Consider the following 21,680-nt stretch of genomic DNA (forward strand, 5'->3'; position numbering starts at 1 on the left):
ATGTGCTCAGGGAATATTTGGATAGATTCTTAGTTGTATACTTAGATGACATCCTAATCTTCTCCCATTCCCTGGAGGAACATCGGAAGCATGTACGCTTAGTCCTCCAGAAACTCAGAGACCACCAGCTTGGGGCGAAGCTAGAGAAGTGCGAATTTGAAGTTCAGCAAATCGCATTTCTAGGATATATTATCTCCCCAGAAGGTTTCCAAATGGAGGGTTCCAAGGTACAGGCAGTCCTGGATTGGGTGCAGCCCACTAGTTTGAAGGTGCTTCAGCGTTTTCTGGGCTTTGCGAATTTTTATAGACGATTTATCGCTGGATTTTTGTCTATAGTGGCGCCCTTGGTGGCACTCACTAAGAAAGGGGCGGATGTTGCTCACTGGTCTTGTGAGGCCAAAGCGGCTTTTGCCCGTCTCAAAAGGGCATTTGTCTCGGCCAAGGTGCTGCGACACCCAGATCCAGAGCGTCCTTTTGTGGTGGAGGTGGATGCCTCTGAGATGGGTATTGGGGCAGTGCTCTCTCAGATGGGGGTGTCTGATAATCGCCTTCATCCCTGTGCTTACTTTTCCCGTAAATTTTCGCCTGCCGAGATGAATTATGACGTGGGTAACCGGGAATTGTTGGCTATTAAGGATGCACTCGAGGAGTGGAGACACTGGCTTGAGGGGGCTAAGTTTGTGGTCTCAATTCTCACCGACCATAAGAATTTGGCATATTTAGAGTCAGCGAAGCGCCTCAATGCCAGGCAGGCACGATGGCTTTGTTTTTTGCTCGCTTTAATTTTTTGATAACATATCGCCCTGGGTCAAACAACATCAAGGCTGATGCGCTCTCGCGGAGTTTTGCTCCAATCCAGGAGACCACCGAGGAGCCATTGCCCATTGTGTCCCCATCATGTATTAAAGTGGGCATTACCCAGGACCTCTTGTCATTAGTCCTTAGAGCACAGGAGCAGGCTCCTCCAGACCTTCCGGTAGGTCTTTTGTTTGTGCCTCCTAGGTTAAGACAGCGAGTGTTCCTGGAATTCCATGCCAAGAAGTTGGCAGGTCACCCGGGTATTGCCAGAACTCGGGAGTTGCTATCTAGGGCGGTGTGGTGGCCCTCGGTGGCTAGGGATGTGGATCAGTGGGTTCGGGCATGTGACATCTGTGCCCGAAATAAGACTCCTAGAGGTGTTCCTGTTGGCCCATTACATCCACTCTCTATTCCATCTAAGCCATGGACCCACATTTCAATGGATTTTGTGGTGGACTTGCCCAAATCCTCAGGGATGACAGCCATCTGGATTGCCGTTGACAGGTTTTCGAAGATGGCGCACTTCGTTCCATTGGTTGGGCTGCCATCGGCCAGACGCCTGTCTGAATTATTTATGCTGCATGTTGTGCGCCTCCATGGGTTGCCACTTGATGTGGTCTCTGACCGTGGATCCCAGTTTGTGGCCAAATTCTGGAGGGCATTTTGTTCCGATCTCCAGATTTCTGTCAGCTTGTCGTCAGGCTACCATTCGCAGTCTAATGGGCAGACTGAAATGGTGAACCAGTCCTTGGAGCAGTTCCTCAGGTGTTATGTCTCCAAGTGTCAGACTGACTGGGTTGCTCATCTGTCCATGGCGGTGTTTGCCTATAACAACGCTGCTCACTCTGCTACAGGGATCTCTCCCTTCCTTTGTGTGTATGGGCATCATCCTAAGGCCAATTCTTTTGACCCCCCTGGACTCCACGCCTGGTGGTTCCTCTGTGGTTTAGGTCCTTAGAGGTATTTGGAGGAAAGTGAAGAAAGCCCTTGTGTCTGTGTCATTAGTGACCAAAAGGGTTTTTGATAAGCGGAAAAGACCCTGCAGCTTCAAATTAGGAGACTTCGTCTGGTTGTCTACCAAGAATTTGAAGTTGAGACAGCCATCTCATAAGTTAGGCCCCCAGTTCATCGGTCCTTATAAGATCACTAGGGTCATCAATCCGGTGGCATTTCAGTTAGATCTACCCCGTTCTTTGGGTATCAATAAGACATTTCATTGTTCCCTTTTAAAACGGGCGATTAGTAATCCTTCTTCCAGTGGAAGACCTTCCCCTCTTCTGATACGTGGCAAGAGGGAGTTTGTTGTTGAAAGGATTCTTGACTCCAAGATGGTTCGGGGTCGGCTGTCATTTTTGGTGCACTGGAAGGGGTATGGCTGGGAGGAGCGGTCGTGGGTGCGCAGTTGTGATCTTCATGCCCCCAGACTGTTACGCTCTTTCTTCTCGCAGTTCCCCGATAAACCCGGTGGTAGGGGTTCTTTGACCCCTCGTCAGAGGGGGGGTACTGTTAGGGTCTCCTGCTCTGTGCTGCCACGTCGTCATGGCAACCGGGAGACAAGTGCTAGCGGAGTAACCTAGGCAGATGCTGCTGAATCTTTGTTGGTTAGTCAGTTCCTGAAAGCTAGCTAGTACTGTGTAAACTTTGTATTTGTTTGTTGCTTACTGCAAATAGGCCTTGGGATTTGGTATTACACTCTGCCAATCCAGACCTAGCAGTAAGACTGGAGTCAGTCGTTTAACCTGCTGGGGTTCTTTTGCTACTCTGTGAACCTAGCAAGTTTGCGGCTGTATTCTCAGACTTGCCTGCCAAAATCCTTTCTCACTGTGCAAGGTGTTTAGGTGTCAGTTTAGTGGCAGTAAGCTGAACCAGTGCACTGCAAGTGAGGACTAGGATTGTGGAGACTCTCCTTGTGTCTATTATTCCATCTCTGACCAAGGAGTTTACTGCCACACCCGTTGGTAACCCTTTAGGGTTTTGCTGTTGCCCTTAGCAACAGCATTTCGGGTTCTCTACGTATTAAATCACTACATCTCGCTTCTTTCCATCTGAGCATTCCTAATACTAGGGAGACACCCAGTTTCTTAGCCTTTGGGCTTCTCTGTTCACTTTGTGTTTATTTTGTTACCCTATCACCTTCTGTGTATGTAATGTCATATTCCCCAGTCTGTCTGTGAGTTCATTTGTTTTGCATCCCTCACCGTTCAGACACCAGCACATTCCTGCTGGCACTGGTGTGCATAACAGTACCCTCGAAATGAAACAAGGCGGTACTGCATAAGATATCGGCATTCCAACATTTCCAACCACAAAGGCAGCTCCCATAGGTTTGCATGAGGGTTATTATGCTCCAGAATACAAAACATTCCAGAGATTAGCCCCAGCAGCTGACATCTATAGTAGCCTACGAGTTACTTTTTCACAAAGTCGGCCCCACTGACGCATGTGCTTCACTGTCACTCTGGAAACCAAGTAATAGCAGTAGCTATTGGATGGCCTGTGGCTATGGTTATTAATTCTTCCTCATTCATCCTCATATATTATCATTAACCCCTCATTATCCTTAAATCATTAATCTCTTATCCTCCGTGAATCAATAACCTCTTTTCATCATTCTTCCTTAAACCCTTCTCCCTCACCCTTAAAATATCATTCAAAATCCCACTGCTCTCCCTGTTCCTGCATGTTTACTAAGAGGGGGACCATTCATACAGTACATCGGTTCCACTGTGAGTTCTGTACTTCCATGCCATCACTGATCCCAGCGGTCGTTCCTGCTTTATCAATTATCCTCTTACTAAATTGAAGTTTCAGAATGCCAAGCTGAAAGCACATCATTTGTAAATTCAATTAGATGCTGGTGTTTGTGGTCACAACAAGAAACTTTAATCTCTTAGCAGGAAGATGTTTAATTATTATAGTGATATGCAGCTGTAAGTAATAAAGTCAGTGAAGGTTTGGATAATATCTTACATTTGTTGCTGCTGAATCCTTAGGACACAATGTGGTAATTTATATAATGCACAATTTCTATAGTAAGAAAATATTACCAGAAATGACCACCAATACATTATGCTTTGTATCCTACATTGTACATACAGTTTAATAACTAAAAACAACAGCGCTCCTGTAGCTAAAGACAAACCAATGGTCAAATGAGATAACTGAGGCTGACTCAACATGTGCAGATAACAGATAGACTTTAAGCAGTCAACAAACTGAGTGCTGATTAAAGAGGCCCAGCAGAATGTGCACTTTAGCATACGGAGTGGGGTCAGTTAGACACTGGTCCAAGTGCTTTCGGCTCCTGTCACTGAGAAATTAGATGCCTTTACAGTGGCAGAAAAAACACTGACTCATCATATTTGCAGTTGTACATTTTTTTCATATTGCTGTTTTAGAACCAGGATTTGAAAAACCTCCATCAGTCCATGGGCTTATTCATCAGACCCGTAGGCTAGTGGTGGTGGTGTGATGGAATGATGTATTTTTATTGTACACATTACTGTACTGAGGTACATTCCATCATGTTATTATTAGTGGAACATGCTATAAAAAGCAAAGATATACTTTATTATGTAATTTAGAAAAGCTTATAGGTACTGAAGTCAACGCTGGCCAACATTTCAGTTTTGCCTATTTGATACAAGAGATGTGTGGTTCGTTTTTGTTAGAAATCCAAACCCAGCTCCAATCCCTTTAGGGCAGTGGTTTCCAACTGAGGTCCTCAAGTACCCCCAACAGTTCATATTTTCCACGTCCCTTTACAGGGTTGCAAGTGAAATAACTAGCTCCAAATGGGGGTCTTTTAAAATGTGTAATTGAGTAATGAATACACCTATTCAACTGCTAGGTGACCTGGAAAACACGAACTGTTGGGGATACTTGAGGACTGAGGTTGGGAACCACTGCATTAGGGGATCCAAGTTGAAACAAGACCTGATTCAGAGCTTCCCCCGGTTTCGGAAATCAGATTTAAAATCCAAATCTTGGGTTTTGGATTGCTTGTAAGTAGAGATGTGCAGCTGGCACTTTTCGTGTTTTGTGTTTTGGTTTTGGTTCTAATTCCACTTTCATGTTTTGGTTTTGGCTTGATTTTGCCAAAACCACCCTTTTGTGTTTTGGTTTTGGATCAAATCACAGAATTTGGGGGTAATTTTGATCCTACGGTATTATTAACCTCAATAACAATAATTTTCACTCATTTCCAGTCTATTCTGAACACCTCACAATATTGTTTTTAGGCCAAAAGGTTGCACGGAGGTTGCTGGATGACTAAGCTAAGCGACACAAGTGGACAACACAAACACCTGGCCCATCTAGGAGTGGCACTGCAGTGTCAGACAGGAGGACAGATATAAAAAAAGGCCCCAAACATCACATGATGCAAAGAAGAAAAAGAGATGGGCCGAGGTTGCTGTATGACTAAGCCAAGCGACACAAGTGTGCGGCACAAACACCTGGCCCATCTATGAGTGGCACTGCAGTTGCAGACAGGATGGCACTTTTCAAAAACTAGGCCCCAAACAGCACCTCATGCAAAGACGTAGAAGAGGTGCAATGAGGTAGCTGTATGACTAAGCCAAGCAACACAAACAATTGGCCCATCTAGGAGTGGCACTGCAGTGGCAGACAGGAAGGCAGATATAAAAAAGGCCTCAAACAGCACCTCATTGAAAGATGTAGAAGATGTGCAATAAGGCAGCTGTATGACTAAGCCAAGTGACACAAACAATTGGACCATCTAGGAGTGGCACTGCAGTGGCAGGCAGCAGGGCAGATATAAAAAAAGTCCCCAAACAGCAGCTCATGCAAAGATGTAGAAGAGGTGCAATGAGGTAGCTGTATGACTAAGCCAAGCAAAACAAACAATTCCCACTGGAATTATACTGCAATATCACTGGAATTATAAGACAATATCACTGGAATTATATGGCAGTACCACTGGACATATATGGCAGGATCACTGGAATTAGATGGCAATACCACTGGACATATACGGAAGTGTCAGACAGGATGGCACTTTAAAAAAATAGTCCCCAAACAGCACATGATGCAAAGAAGAAAAAGATTTGCAAGATGGACTTGTCATTGGGCCCTTTCACCCACCCTTATCTTGTATAAACAGGACATGCACACTTTAACAAACCAATTATTTCAGCGACAGGGTCTGCCACACGACTGTGGCTGAAATGACTGGTTTGTTTGGGGCCCCACAAAAAAAGAAGCAATCAATCTCTCCTTGCACAAACTGGCTCTACAGAGGCAAGATGTCGACCTCATCCTTCGATTCCTCACCGTTTCACTGTGTACATCCCCCTCCTCACAGAGTATTAATTTGTCCCCACTGGAATCCACCATCACAGGTCCCTGTGTACTTTCCGGAGACAATTGCTGGTCAAGGTCTTCCTGGAGTAATTTATAATTCATTTTGATGAACATAATCTGCTCCACATTTTGTGGAAGTATCCTTCTACGCCGATCGCTGACAAGGTTATCGGCTGCACTAAACACTCTTTCGGAGTACACACTGGAGGGGAGGCAACTTAAGAAAAATAAAGCCAGTTTGTGCAAGGGCATCCAAATTGTTTCTTTTTCCTGCCATTATACATACGGACTGTCTGACATGCCTACTTGGATGCTGTCACTCATATAATCCTCCATCATTCTTTCAATGGTGACAGAATCATATGCAGTGACAGTAGACATGTCAGTAATCATTGGCAGGTCCTTCAGTCCAGACCAGATGTCAGCTTTCAATCCTGACTGCCCTGCATCACCGCCAGCTGGTGGGCTACGAAATCTTATCCTATTCCTTGCAGCCCCAGTGGTGGCAGAAATTGAAGGAGGAGCTGTTGACGGGTCACATTCTGCTTGAGTTGACAATTTACTCACCAGCAGGTCTTTGCACCTCTGCACACTTGTGTCTGCCGGAAGGAGAGATACAACGTAGGCTTTAAACCTAGGATCGAGCATGGTTGCCAAAATGTAGTGCTCTAATTTAACAGATTGACCACCCTTGAATCTTGGCAAAGCGAATGAAGGGCTCCATCCACAAGTCCCACATACTTTGCAGAATCGCTCCATCTTAGCTCCTCCTTTAATTTCTCCAGCTGCTTCTGCAAAAGCCTGATGAGGGGAATGACCTGACTCAAGCTGGCAGTGTCTGAACTGACTTCACGTGTGGCAAGTTCAAATGGTTGGAGAACCTTGAACAAGACGGAAATCATTCTCCACTGCGCTTGAGTCAGGTGCATTCCCCCTCCTTTGCCTATATATTAGGTGGATGTATAGGCTTTAATGGCCTTTCGCTGCTCCTCCATCTTCTGAAGCATATAGAGTGTTGAATTCCACCTCGTTACCACCTCTTGCTTCAGTTGATGGCGGGGCAGGTTCAGGAGTGTTTGCTGGTGCTCCAGTCTTCGGCACGCAGTGACAGAATGTCGAAAGTGGCCCGCAATTTTTCGGGCCACTGACAGCATCTCCTGTACACCCCTGTCATTTTTAAAAAAAATTTGCACCACCAAATTAATTGTATGTGCAAAACATGGGACGTGCTGCAATTTGCCCAGTTGTAATGCACGCACAATATTGGTGGCGTTGTCCGATATCACAAATCCCCAGGAAAGTCTAAGTGGGGTAAGCCAATGCACGATGATGTCCCTCAGTTTCCGTAAGAGGTTGTCAGCGGTGTGCCTCTTATGGAAAGCGGTGAAACACAGCATAGCCTGCCTAGAAACGAGTTTGAATTTGCGAGATGATGCTACTGGTGCCGCTGCTGCTGTTGTTGCTGCAAGAGGCAATACATTTACCCAGTGGACTGTCACAGTCATATAGTCCTTAGTCTGCCCTGTTCCACTTGTCCACATGTCCGTGGTTAAGTGGACACTGGACACAACCGCATTTTTTAGGACACTGGCGACACTTTTTCTGACGTCTTTGTACATTCTCGGTATCGCCTGCCTAGTGAAGTGGAATCTAGATGGGATTTGGTACCGGGGACACAATACCTTCATCAATTGTCTAAATCCCACTGCACTAATGGCGGATACCGGACGAAGTCTAACACCAACATAAGTGTCAAGGACTCAGTTATCCGCTTTGCAACAGGATGACTGCTGTCATATTTCATCTTCCTCACAAAGGACTGTTGGACAGTCAATTGCTTAGTTGACGTAGTACAAGTGACTTTCCGACTTCCCCTCTGAGATGACGATAGAATCCCAGCAGCAAAAACAGCAGCGGTGGCAGCAACAGCAGCAGTAGGCGTACCACTCAAGGATACTCCCGAGGAATCCCGGTTAGTAGAGAAATCATCAGTCTTGCCAGGGACATGGCTGCAGGACTACTGACGTTCATGGCTGAGGAGAAACTTGACATTGAGGGAGTTGGTGGTGTGGCTTGCAGGAGCTTGGGTACAACAGGAAGAAGGGATTTAGGTGTCAGTGGACTGCTTACGCTCTTACCCAAAGTTTCACAACTTGACAATGACTTTTGATGAATGCGCAGCAGGTGACGTATAAGAGAAGATGTTCCTAGGTTGTTAACATCCTGACCCCTACTTATTACAGATTGACAGAGGCAACACACGGCTTGACATCTGTTGTCTGGATTTGTGGAGAAATAATTCCACGTCGAAGAGGTGGCTTTTTGGTATTTTGCCCAGGCATCGCAATGAGCTTCTTCATCCCACGGACAACAGGTGTCTCCCCCGGTGCCTCATTTAAACAAACCACATCACCATCAGAATCCTCATCGTCAACTTCCTCCTCAACACCAGCAACACCCATATCCTCATCTTGGTGTACTTCAACAGTGACATCTTCAATTTGAATACGGACTGTGGGTGCTCCTTCCAGCACTTGAAGGGGGCATGCAAATGGTGAAAGGAGCCACCTCTTCCCGTCCAGTGTTGGGAAGGTCAGGCATCGCAACCGCCGACACACTTGGACTCTCCTTGAGGATTTGTGATACCATCTTAGAACGCACAGTTCTTTTCTGTGCTATTTCCAGCTTAACTCTTTTCATTTTTCTAGTGGGAGAATGAGGGCTTCCATCGTCATGTGAAGCTGAGCCACTAGTCATGAACATAGGCCAGGACTTCAGCCGTTCCTTGCCACTCTGTGTTGTAAATGGTATATTGGCAAGTTTATGTTTCTCCTCAGACCATTTAAATTTCTTTTTTTTGGGTCTTTTTACTGAACTTTGGCTTTTTGAATTTTACATGCCCTCTACTATTACATTGGGCATCGGTCTTGGCAGACGACGTTGATGGCATCTAGGTCATGACTAGTGGCAGCAGCTTCAGCACTAGGAGGAAGTGGTTCTTGATCTTTCACTATTTTATCCTCCAAATTTTTGTTCTCCATTATTTTTCTGGAGTCATTTAACACAATATGCGGCATAGGAGCACTGGACATCAGTGACGTGCGGTGGGGTGAGGCAGAGCCTTTCCTGTCATACTAACGTTTGTGCCAGAGTTTTGACTGTATAAAGTATTTGAACAATACAAATAATTTGTTAGAAATATCATCTTTGCATTATTCTTATCAATTTTATAGGCAAAACTCTAGAGTAAAAAGTCTATGGCAGGTGAGGCAGTGCCTCACCCGCTTATCTTTTCCGCACATCTCAGATCAAAACTCACCAAATTTCAAGGACATTATACTGCAGCACCTGTGTTTAATGTCCAGATGTACGCTTTGGCTCATATATTGCATGTAAATCTGGCTCTGGTGCTAGCCAGTGCCTCCTGAGCTAGTTAGCTCACCGCACGTCCCTGCTGGACATATGGCAGCACAGAACACCACTGTGATTGGTCACTGGACTGACTGATGCACAGGACACTACCAGTGGTCTGATGCAGGACAACACAGCAACACTGTAAGGGACTTGTTATTATTATTATACAGCAGCACTGGACATATGGCAGCAGAGGATACAACTGTGACTGGTCATTGGACTGGCTGATGCACAGGACACTACCACTGGTCTGATGCAGGACAACACAGCAACACTGTAAGGCATACCTCCCAACTGTCCCGATTTTCGTGGGACAGTCCCGTTTTTTGGGGACAGTCCCGCTGTCCCACCCGCGGGCCGCAGTGTCCCGCAGTGGGGGGGGGGCAGTTGGGAGTCTCTGACTCTCGCTGCCCTGCCTAGCAGAGCAGCGGTGAATAGACGCTGTGCGCATGCGCACAGCGTCTATTCATTGGAGACAGAGGGAGAGGGGGCATGCCCGCAGCTCACAGAGTGCTGGGCATGCCCCTTCAGTGACGAAAACGGGGCGTGGCTCGCAATCGCGGGTCCTCCCGCGAAGCCACGCTCCCTCTCCGTAGGCCACACCCCCTTTTCGGGAGCACGCGTCCCTCTTTACAGAAGGGAAAAGTTGGGAGGTATGTGTAAGGGACTTGTTATTATACAGCAGCACTGGACATATGGCAGCAGAGGATACCACTGTGACTGGTCACTGGACTGACTGATTCACAGGACACTACCACTGGTCTGATGCAGGACAACACAGCAACACTGTAAGGGTCTTGATATTATACAGCGGCACTGGACATATGGCAGCAGAGGATACCACTGTGACTGATCACTGGACTGACTGATGCACAGGACACTACCACTGGTCTAATTCAGGACAACACAGCAACACTGTAAAGGAGTTGTTGTTGTTGTTGTAGTTGTTATTATACAGCAACACTGGACATATGGCAGCAGAGAACGCAACCACTGTGGCTGGGCAGATGCAGCACAAGACACGGACACTGAGAGAACGGAGACACGTTCTCTCTGTACACTCTCCAATGCCGGAAAATGGTGATAACATGCGGCTCCTTATATAGAATCCAAACCCCGTGAGAATCCGACAGCGGGATGATGACGTTTTGCCTCATTCTGGTTTCCAAGTCAGGCGGGAAAACCCGAGCCTGACTTGGATCCGGGCTCGGAGCGTGAAGTCCGGTAGGGTTCGGTTCTCTGAAAACCGAACCCGCTCATCTCTACTTGTAAGTCCCTCCCTCGTGATTTCAGGTTCCATTTCACACCAGATAGTGTGGTCAAAATTGCCTGGAAATGAATGTTATTGATGTTAATAATACTGTAGGAATAACAATAGGTCCAAATTACGATTTTAGCTCTTTTTATACATTTTTAAGAAATCCCAAACCAAATATGAATCTGAACCAAGACACTTAACATATTTTTTCCAAAACCAAATACAAAACACTATGGGGGATTTACTAGTACTCGCCAATATTGATGCTATATAAGCAATGATCTGGATGCGGTAGCGGGTTACTCACACGAGCCTTGAGATCAATAGGGAGACTGATCACTTGGCTGCAGGGGGGATTCACCCATGTTAAAAAAGAATGATCAGGAAGAATTTGTTATATTACTCCAAATGACAGGTGTCCGCAGCTAATTTAAGACAATATTCCAGACTACACTAGGATATTACGATCAAAACCTTCCTAGCGCGCCACTGTTATATATCCTACATTTACCACGATATATACCAGGTGTGGGATACTAGGGTGAGATATATTTGGACATAGTCTGGTTGTGTTATTTAGACACAATCAGTAAAAGAAACCACCTTCATATTATATGTCCCATTTGAATGTTAATGGTGCGTGGAGGTTTGCCTCAATTTGAACTTTTACAGCACAGTGTTAATAAAGGACACTTGTAGGAGATACATTCATGTATAGTTCCAACACTAGAGACTATGTGGCTGTAGCTAGCTTTAAGAGTTAATATTGAAACAGTTGTTGCCTGTGAATAATAACAATATATGGATGAGCTGGTACATTTCTCCAAACATTACAACCAACAGATAGCGCAGATTATGGAATCTGCCTAAGCGCAATTTGCTTCTTTATTTCTCTGTATGGAATATATCAGGATACATTTGGGTTACAACACTGGATGTAAGTAATCAAAGAATCCAGCCTATTAAACAACGTCCGACTCCCCATAACACTAATAATGCAGGAGGAATTATTCGATTAACTCCGATATAGCACAGTGTCAGTAAGGGACTGTAATGAATATATATGAATGAGGCTGGCACATCGTCTTAATCATTATAACCCCGAAAATAGCGCAGATTATGGCTTCAACCAAGGCGCGATCAGTCTATACTGTATATGTCTGTGTGAAATATTTCAGGACATAGCTGGAGTACAATATTGAATGCGAGTAGCCATAGAACCCAGCCTGTTAACCAACATCCTCAAACACTAATAGCGCAGGAGGAATTTCCTGTTAGGGTCTCCTGCCCTGTGCTGCCACGTCGTCATGGCAACCGGGAGACAAGTGCTAGTGGAGTAACCTGAGCGCAGCTGATACTCCGGTTCGGGTCTTTTGCTGTGCAGTGGTTATAGGCTCTGTGCACGGCAGGGGATCCGGTGCTGGTTTTTGTGCTCACAGTCTGTGAGGTCTGAGTGGGGCGTGGACAGCACCTGCTTTATAAGGCCTCTTTTCAGGGTAAGCAGATGCTGCTGAATCTTTGTTGGTTAGTCAGTTCATGAAAGTTAGCCAGTACTGTGTAGCTTTGTATTTGTTTGTTGCTTACTGCAAATAGGCCTGGGGATTTGGTATTACACTCTGCCAATCCAGACCTAGCAGTAAGACTGGAGTCAGTCGTTTAGCTTGCTGGGGTTCTGTTACTACTCTGTGAACTTAGCAAGTTTGCGGCTGTATTCTAAGACTTGCCTGTCTAATCCTGTCTCACTGTGCTAGGTGTCAGGGGTCAGTTTAGTGGCAGTAAGCTAAAACCTGTGCACTGCAAGTGAGAAATAGGATTGTGGAGACTCTCCTTGTGTCTATCATTCCATCTCTGAGCAAGGAGTTTACTGCCACACCCGTTGGTAACCCTTTAGGGTTTTGCTGTTGCCCTTAGCAACAGCATTTCGGGTTCTCTACGTATTAAAACACAACATCTTGCTTTTTCCATCTGTGCAGTTCTAATACAAGGGAGATACCCAGTTCCTTAGCCTCTGGGCTTCTCTGTTCACTTTGTGTGTATTTTGTTACCCTATTACCTTCTGTGTACGTTATGTCATATTCCCCAGTTTGTCTGTGAGTCCATTTGTTTTGCATAACAGTTCAAACACCAGTACATTCCTGCAGACACTGGAGTGCATAACAGTTCTGACACCAGTACTTTCCTGCAGGCACTGGTGTGCATAACATATTCAGCAGCCTAATACTCCTGTTGAAATTTTGTGGGAATATGGAGCATACCCCTCAAAATACGTTGCAACAGGTGGTCGATCAGGTGCAGGTCCTGACTCGACAATTTAATGATTTGTCCATTAAAATGCACACCTCCCAGGCTGCTGGCGGAGCTCCCGCAGCAGCAGCACCTGCAGGGGTTAAGGAGCCGAAAGTAAATCTCCCGAATCGTTTTTCTGGAGATCGCTCGCAGTTCTTTTGTTTCAAGGAGAGCTGCAAGCTATACTTCCGGCTTAGGCCTCAGTCTTCTGGGTCGGAGATTCAGCGGGTGGGCATAGTGATTTCCTTGCTACAAGGAGACCCACAGGTCTGGGCATATGGGTTGCAGCCTGACTGTCCGTCGCTTAAAAGTGTTGATGCTTTTTTTACGGCACTGGGCATGTTGTATGATGACCCTGACAAGACGGCCTCAGCCGAGGCTCAGATTTCGATCCTTAAGCAAGAGCGAAGGCCAGTTGAGGTTTACTGTACAGAGTTTCGGAGGTTGGCCCATGATACCCAGTGGAATGACCCAGCCCTGAGACACCAGTACCGAAGAGGTCTTTCTAACCAGATAAAGGACCAACTGGTACAATATCCCTTGCCTGATAGCTTGGATCAGCTCATGCAGTTATCCATCCGGGTGGATAGACGGCTGAGAGAGCGTAGGCTTGAAAGGGAGACTGAGATTTCCTTCCTTCCCAAGGGAACCTCAGACTCTGAGGAATTTTCTGAGGAGCCTATGCAGATTGGGGCTACCCGCCTCTCCTCGCGTGAGAAGACGCGGAGGAGACAGCAGGGGTTGTGTTTGTACTGTGGGAATAAAGGTCATGTGGTAGTATCATGCCCAGAAAAGCCGGAAAACTTCAGGGCCTGAGGGTGATGGGAAATATCCTGTCAGGCCAGAAGTCAGAATTTCCCAAGAAGACTTTTATCATTCCGGTGACCTTGAAGATCCTCGGTCAAACTGTCAAGACTGAGGCCTTTGTGGACAGAGGGGCCGACGGGGTTTTTATGGACCGCCAATTCGCCCTGAAACACTCTGTTCCCTTAGTACCCTTGGCATCGGAAATTGAGATTTGTGGGTTAAACGGGGAACCATTATCCCAAGGTAAAATTACCTCTTGCACTAGCCAGATTTCTTTGTTTATTGGAGCCACACACTCTGAAAAATTGTCCTTTTATGTGACTGTCTGTACTTTTGCCCCATTGGTGTTGGGGTTACCCTGGTTAAGGGCCCACAATCCTCAATTTGACTGGGTCTCTGGGGAGATTCTTAGTTGGGGTACTGATTGTTTCAGGAGTTGCTTGAGCCTTCCAGTCAGGCTCTCACAGCTAAGTTTGCCAGGATTGCCAGGGTGTTATGCAGATTTTGCGGACGTGTTCTCCAAAAAAGTTGCAGAGGTACTACCTCCCCATCGCCCCTATGACTGTGCCATTGATTTGTTGCCAAATGCTAAGCTTCCCAAGAGCAGGTTGTACTCCCTGTCACGTCCTGAGACTCAGGCTATGGCAGAGTACATTCAGGAGAACTTGGCTAAGGGATTTATCAGACCTTCACAGTCTCCAGTTGGGTCGGGGTTCTTCTTCGTGGGTAAAAAGGACGGTTCGTTGCGACCCTGCATCGACTTCAGGGAATTGAACCGTATCACGATTAAAAACTCATACCCACTGCCTCTCATTTCGGTCTTGTTTGACCAGCTTCGTACTGCCACCATTTTTTCTAAGATTGACCTACGCGGTGCGTACAATCTAATCCGAATAAGAGAGGGGGATGAATGGAAGACTGCCTTTAATACCCACTCAGGGCATTATGAATATTTGGTGATGCCTTTTGGGCTCTGTAATGCCCCGGCAGTCTTCCAGGATTTCATGAATGATGTGCTCAGGGAATATTTGGATAGATTCTTAGTTGTATACTTAGATGACATCCTAATCTTCTCCCATTCCCTGGAGGAACATCGGAAGCATGTACGCTTAGTCCTCCAGAAACTCAGAGACCACCGGCTTGGGGCGAAGCTGGAGAAGTGCGAATTTGAAGTTCAGCAAATCGCATTTCTAGGATATATTATCTCCCCAGAAGGTTTCCAAATGGAGGGTTCCAAGGTACAGGCAGTCCTGGATTGGGTGCAGCCCACTAGTTTGAAGGCGCTTCAGCGTTTCCTGGGCTTTGCGAATTTTTATAGACGATTTATCGCTGGATTTTCGTCTATAGTGGCGCCCTTGGTGGCACTCACTAAGAAAGGGGCGGATGTTGCTCACTGGTCTTGTGAGGCTAAAGCGGCTTTTGCCCGTCTCAAAAGGGCATTTGTTTCGGCCAAGGTGCTGCGACACCCAGATCCAGAGCGTCCTTTTGTGGTGGAGGTGGATGCCTCTGAGATGGGTATTGGGGCAGTGCTTTCTCAGATGGGAGTGTCTGATAATCGCCTTCATCCCTGTGCTTACTTTTCCCGTAAATTTTCGCCTGCCGAGATGAATTATGACGTGGGTAACCGGGAATTGTTGGCTATTAAGGATGCACTCGAGGAGTGGAGACACTGGCTTGAGGGGGCTAAGTTTGTGGTCTCAATTCTCACTGACCATAAGAATCTGGCATATTTAGAGTCAGCGAAGCGTCTCAATGCCAGGCAGGCACGATGGGCTTTGTTTTTTGCTCGCTTTAATTTTTTGATAACATATCGCCCTGGGTCAAAAAACATCAAGGCTGATGCGCTCTCGCGGAGTTTTGCTCCAATCCAGGAGACCACCGAGGAGCCGTTGCCCATTGTTTCCCCATCATGTATTAAAGTGGGCATTACCCAGGACCTCTTATCATTAGTCCTTAGAGCACAGGAGCAGGCTCCTCCAGACCTTCCGGTAGGTCTTTTGTTTGTGCCTCCTAGGTTAAGACAGCGAGTGTTCCTGGAATTCCATGCCAAGAAGTCGGCAGGTCACCCGGGTATTGCCAGAACTCGGGAGTTGCTATCTAGGGCGGTGTGGTGGCCCTCGGTGGCTAAGGATGTGGATCAGTGGGTTCGGGCATGTGACATCTGTGCCCGAAATAAGACTCCTAGAGGGGTTCCTGTTGGCCCATTACATCCACTCTCTATCCCATCTAAGCCATGGACCCACATTTCAATGGATTTTGTGGTGGACTTGCCCAAATCCTCGGGGATGACAGCCATCTGGGTTGTCGTTGACAGGTTTTCGAAGATGGCGCACTTCGTTCCACTGGTTGGGCTGCCATCAGCCAGACGCCTGTCTGAATTATTTATGCTGCATGTTGTGCGTCTCCACGGGTTGCCACTTGATGTGGTCTCTGACCGCGGATCCCAGTTTGTGGCCAAATTCTGGAGGGCATTTTGTTCCGATCTCCAGATTTCTGTCAGCTTGTCGTCAGGCTACCATCCGCAGTCTAATGGGCAGACTGAAAGGGTGAACCAGTCCTTGGAGCAGTTCCTCAGGTGTTATGTCTCCAAGTGTCAGACTGACTGGGTTGCTTATCTGTCCATGGCGGAGTTTGCCTATAACAACGCGGCTCACTCTGCTACAGGGATCTCTCCCTTCCTTTGTGTGTATGGGCATCATCCTAAGGCCAATTCTTTTGACCCCCTGGACTCCACGCCTGGTGGTTCCTCTGTGGTTTCGGTCCTTAGAGGTATTTGGCGGAAAGTGAAGAAAGCCCTTGTGTCTGTGTCATTAGTGACCAAAAGGGTTTTTGATAAGCGGAAAAGACCCTGCAGCTTCAAATTAGGAGACTTCGTCTGGTTGTCTACCAAGAATTTGAAGTTGAGACAGCCATCTCATAAGTTAGGGCCCCGGTTCATCGGCCCTTATAAGATCACCAGGGTTATCAATCCGGTGGCATTTCAGTTAGATCTGCCCCGTTCTTTGGGTATCAATAAAACATTTCATTGTTCCCTTTTAAAACGGGCGATTAGTAATCCTTCTTCCAGTGGAAGACCTTCCCCTCTTCTGATACGTGGCCAGAGGGAGTTTGTTGTTGAAAGGATTCTTGACTCCAAGGTGGTTCGGGTTCGGCTGTCATTTTTGGTGCACTGGAAGGGGTATGGCCCGGAGGAGCGGTCGTGGGTGCGCAGTTGTGATCTTCATGCCCCCAGACTGATACGCTCTTTCTTCTCGCAGTTCCCCGATAAACCCGGTGGTAGGGGTTCTTTGACCCCTCGTCAGAGGGGGGGTACTGTTAGGGTCTCCTGCCCTGTGCTGCCACGTCGTCATGGCAACCGGGAGACAAGTGCTAGTGGAGTAACCTGAGCGCAGCTGATACTCCGGTTCGGGTCTTTTGCTGTGCAGTGGTTATAGGCTCTGTGCACGGCAGGGGATCCGGTGCTGGTTTTTGTGCTCACAGTCTGTGAGGTCTGAGTGGGGCGTGGACAGCACCTGCTTTATAAGGCCTCTTTTCAGGGTAAGCAGATGCTGCTGAATCTTTGTTGGTTAGTCAGTTCATGAAAGTTAGCCAGTACTGTGTAGCTTTGTATTTGTTTGTTGCTTACTGCAAATAGGCCTTGGGATTTGGTATTACACTCTGCCAATCCAGACCTAGCAGTAAGACTGGAGTCAGTCGTTTAGCTTGCTGGGGTTCTGTTACTACTCTGTGAACTTAGCAAGTTTGCGGCTGTATTCTAAGACTTGCCTGTCTAATCCTGTCTCACTGTGCTAGGTGTCAGGGGTCAGTTTAGTGGCAGTAAGCTAAAACCTGTGCACTGCAAGTGAGAAATAGGATTGTGAAGACTCTCCTTGTGTCTATCATTCCATCTCTGACCAAGGAGTTTACTGCCACACCCGTTGGTAACCCTTTAGGGTTTTGCTGTTGCCCTTAGCAACAGCATTTCGGGTTCTCTACGTATTAAAACACAACATCTTGCTTTTTCCATCTGTGCAGTTCTAATACAAGGGAGATACCCAGTTCCTTAGCCTCTGGGCTTCTCTGTTCACTTTGTGTGTATTTTGTTACCCTATTACCTTCTGTGTACGTTATGTCATATTCCCCAGTTTGTCTGTGAGTCCATTTGTTTTGCTTAACAGTTCAAACACCAGTACATTCCTGCAGACACTGGAGTGCATAACAGTTCTGACACCAGTACTTTCCTGCAGGCACTGGTGTGCATAACATTTCCTCAATCAATTTTGATACAGCAAAGTGTTAGTAAGGGACAGTTGTAGGTGATACATTTGTATAAGGTAGCAACACAACATATTGTTGCCTACAAATAAACAACAACATATTAATAAGCTGGTGTAATTTTATTGATTACAAAAATGGCCAAATTGTGATTACACTGTATACCTCCCTACCTCATATTTGTGCATATTGAGGAATTCTCATTGGCCCCAATATAATACATCGAAAATACATTGATGCAGGAGTTATAGTGGTGGCTCTGCTTTTAAAAATCTTTCAATACTTATATATTTCAGTCTTTATCACTTTCATGTTTGTATGTGTAATATTTTAACCCCTATATATTTTGCTGTATGTGTCCCGTATTTGGGACTCTTTTAGAATAAATCCAAGCAATAAAAGCCAAGTTTTACTATACAAAATAATCCATTAAATTAGATATGTGCGCCCAACTCAATAACCGCTTTTCTAGTTCTCCTTTCTTTTGGAAGTTGGATCTAGCAAGATAATCTCCTCCGTGAAGCTTTAGCAATGATGCATTTATGGATATGTCCACAGATTACTCCAGGTGACATGGGAAGTGAGCCACAGATTGCTGGTTAGGATGGAACAAGTAAAATTCAAACATCCAAATGACAATGATCTTTAAAATGACTTGAAAATATTTTTTCTGTGAAATTGTTCAGAAGCATGTGATGAGGACACCGGCCTGAATGGTCTTTACATACCATAAAATAATGAGTGTAATAGTGACAGATGTTGTTATGCATATAGTACAATACAATAAAATCAGAGATCCACATGTAAATAAACAGTAACACCTAAGGCAATCCTTTCATGAGTTATAAAACATATTCTGGTCTGTGTATCAAAAACACACCAATGGTGATCAGTGATCTATATTTCTGTAACACAGAGCTCTGTACCCTAAACAAAGAACAGATGATCTTTGTTATGTAATCAGTGAGCCATTTCTGGCTCAACTGATTATCTAATCAGTGAGCCATTTCTGGCTCAACTGATTGGTATTTGAAGATCACATGGTGTAGTAAACTTTAAGTAATGCACCCAATGTCTTCAGACTGTAGGACTCTGATACCTACAAAACTACAGTATCAATCCAGGTTGGCTACGCTTTAGCTCACTTGGATTGAGATGTGCTACACTGCAGTATGTGTTCTCAATTGTCAAAGAAAAAAAGTTTTCTTAACCTATGTGATAACAGAGATTGTTATTGAGTTTCATAAATTGCAACTCCAAGTAGGTTATTTACATATTGAATTGTGGTTGAGTACAACATTATGTAGGATGCACGACTAGGGCTTTGGGAACCTGGTTCATGAACACCGTAGAAATAACATGTACTGAGTTCTAAACTATAGTCTTTCATCTTATTATTACTAGGTACATAATGGAGACTATAGTAGTCTACAAGTAGTATTGTCCATGTTGGTTCTGATACTTGTATAGGAGGGAGCATGTTCAAGGACCTCTTTCACCAAGAGCTATACTGGATGTTTCAGATGAATAGGCACAATACAAGACATACTGTAGCACCATAGCAACAACATTTTGCTCTTGTTGGAACGGTCAGAGGTGCAAGGATATTTAGCCCTGAGAATTATTTTAATAATTAAAAACTTTTAATATTATTTAAAGTGCAAGCAAAATGAAACGTATATGGAACAGTAGTATACTGAGCAACTCTGTAAACAAAATATAATTTAATACAATATATTATTATGACAAAAGATAGAAGAAACAATCTTGAATTTTCAATATAGAAATAAGATTTAGCTCTGACATTACATTTATTATAGAGAATCATCACACACATTTATTGTATAATGTAATTATTCAAACGAGCTGCAAAAGCCTAGAAGAGGCTGATTAAATCTTAAAATATAGGAGGTTATAAAATATTTTATTACAGGGACAAATAATTTGGCATTAAATTCACATTCCAGGATTTAAAGCAAACTGTTAGTACTCAAGATCAATTTCCATACAGGCAACTGTGGATCATCACTAATGCGTGAAAGTGACTAAGTGCCCCATTTAAAAAAATGTTTTAACTAATGACCTACTTAATGCAAAATAGTGATGTGTGCTTCTCATCAGACATTCATAAGCATAGGAAGGCAGCTATACTGCGTTCTCATGGACCAATGCGGTGTGGTACATAGGGTATAATATACACTGTGGTTCTGTGCACACTCACAAAACAGGCTGCACGTATACATATGCGCATACAGTATGTAGTGTTTCTAGAATCTGACACTTGCACCCATTTGCTATTGGAGAAGAGGGTACATTGGAACTTATTCAGAGACATACGTACATGCCATTGCAGCTTCAATTTTGTATACAGCGGCTGTGCAAATATATGCAAATGTTGCAGCCGCTGAGATTTGTATTGAGATGCCGATGCACATCGGTCAATTGATTTTGAGAGTAACCCTATGGAAGAAAAGTTGGAGCCACTATAACTGCATAAGGAACTGCAGTCTCAAATTGTGACATGCACCTGAAACAGTCACGACATGCCTGTGTTTTAGGCAGCGGTGCAAGTATACAGGTACGGAGTACCCTTAAGAATTTGGCAGCGGGTACGCAGTACCACCTGCCACACACATTGCCATTACCACAATTATAATGTGCCACAAAGCAACAAGACCATGGCACTTGGCAGCATGACAGCTCCTCCCACTGTGTCAGGGTTACTGGGAGTGCGACAGTAGCTGTATTTTCCCGTTCTAATGGAGGCATTACTGTATATTGTTATTAAATTGGGGGCATTACTATATATTTCTATTATACTGGAGGCATTACTATATATTTTTAGCCTTGCCTCCAGATTCCCCCCCCAAAAATGGGGCTGTGTCGTGTGGCCACGCCGCTAGAGTCATGTAGCCACTCCCACTAGCAGCATGTGGCCAGGCCCCCTCACAACACATGACCATGCCCATTTTTTGGCACTCAGTACCACTAAGAAAATATTTCTACTTGCACCACTGGTTTTAGGTTTTTCCTACATTCTGTATGCATCAATAAACTTATGGCCATGATGTGCTAAAGTTACTGCAGACTTAACATCCTATACAATAAAAGGCTGACGCTGCACCTCACCTCTACGGGGAGAATTCAAACGTTTTGCTCGCCGGTGGGCATGAGATGGCACCCAATGGAGCAGTTCAAGGGGTATATTTACTAACAGTTGATTTGGGATGATGTTGGGTCGATTTTTGATTGATTTTGTTTTGCAGGGTCTAAATCAAACATTTACTAATAGATGATTTTTGAAATCCTTTTAAAAAAAGGGTATGGGTCGTTGGGTCGACCCAACTTAGGTCAACAGTCATTAGGTCGACCACTGAAGGTTGACATGGGCACTTAGTCGACATGGGCATTAGGTCGACATGTACTAGGTCGACAGGTGAAAAGGTCAACATGAGTTTTTGGACTTTTTTGTGTAGTTTCTTCGTAAAGTGATGGGAAACCCCAATTAGTGGATCGTGTCCGCTTGCCATGCATCGGG

This window comes from Pseudophryne corroboree, chromosome 1 (genome assembly GCF_028390025.1).
Source record: "Pseudophryne corroboree isolate aPseCor3 chromosome 1, aPseCor3.hap2, whole genome shotgun sequence".
Classification (NCBI taxonomy): Eukaryota; Metazoa; Chordata; class Amphibia; order Anura; family Myobatrachidae; genus Pseudophryne; species Pseudophryne corroboree.